This window comes from Penaeus monodon, chromosome 20, assembly GCF_015228065.2.
Source record: "Penaeus monodon isolate SGIC_2016 chromosome 20, NSTDA_Pmon_1, whole genome shotgun sequence".
Classification (NCBI taxonomy): domain Eukaryota; kingdom Metazoa; phylum Arthropoda; class Malacostraca; order Decapoda; family Penaeidae; genus Penaeus; species Penaeus monodon.
Window position 1 is genome coordinate 18,988,112 of NC_051405.1, and position 1,451 is coordinate 18,989,562.

Genomic DNA, 1,451 nt, shown 5'->3' on the forward strand with positions numbered 1-1,451 from the left:
ACCATTATCGTTACTGCCTGAATATCATCTTCCACAAGACAGAATACCTATCAGGACAAACCACAGTTAAGAAGCCATGACACATATCGGTAATACTTACAGTTCTTTTAAATGAGTTATATATATGCAGGATGCAACTGAAATTAAATTCATAAATTAAATATACATATACTATTTATATTGTCATGATCCAAAGCTTAATCACTACAAGCAAGTATCTTTTTTGTTTATTTGTTCTCTGGTCTCAGATGTCTTAAGTGGAAAGTACCACCAATACTTTGATTTTCAAAAGTTAGCTCAACTTAACTGTTTTGCATAACACAGACTGCTGCTTACTGCAAAACCTGAGAGAGTAGTTCTGGTGGTGTTGGTCTAAAAAAGTGATGATAAGAAGTACCCCTAGATGATTATATCTGTACTCGTTTGCAGTTCTGAGAGTACTGCTATCAGTGGACTTTGTGAGTGAGTTTTTTCCTCACCACTTTGGATAAGCCATGCCTTTCAGTATATACATTGGAAAGTGATGGCCAATTTTCAAGTATCAAAGTACTGGCAGTACTTTCCACCCATGCAGATGTCTGATACAAATCATAAATCTGGAAAGAGGGGACTGCACAGACACAACTTCACCATGAAAATTCAAGTGTAATGCTGATAAGAAAGTATTCTCAAGCATTTTATTTATTATTAATAAAGGTCTGCACAAGTATGCAAATAAATGAGCACATAAACTCCATATTCCTGTGCAAGTATTGCTTGCATTATGCCTAATGTATGATGTCAGTTTAGTGTTAGTAGGTGACAACAAAATGAAAATTATATGTTTTATGTGTTTGTGTTTAGCTGCAGTTAATTTACTTTTGCAAAAATCATGTGTACAAAATATGGTTAACATGTACACTACTACATGGATAAATTTCATCTGCATCACAACAAATGAAATCTCACCCTTAAAGCCTGTCCACTCAAGTGGGTATAATTGGTGGACACAACAGAGGGCACCATCAAAAGTGAAATCATAGTTGAGAAAGCAACAGGAAAACTACTTGTTTACCGAGGTATTTGCCTGGCTTCTTACATCAGCCCTACTTGTACCCACCCTTGTGCCAATCATGCCTGCTTCTGTGGACTTGCCTTAGTCGAAGTGCTTTTATAAACTGAAAAATGTGTTACAGAAAAATATAATTGCTGCCTAACCAAGGATAGGAAAGCAAATCTAGTTGTACAGCAATCTCCACTCCTCGACTCAAATATAGAAGAAAAAAGGTTAAAGGGTATTAATATGAACTTTTATGAAAAGCCATAACAAAATTACTTTCCAAAGCAAATAAAACCTCCAAAGTACTCAGACTGGCTTGTTGGACAACTTTCTCATATTCCTAATAACTTTTCTAAATTTACAGTTTGCTTATGTTCAAGTGGCCAAGTGTTAACATATGAATGGTAAGAAG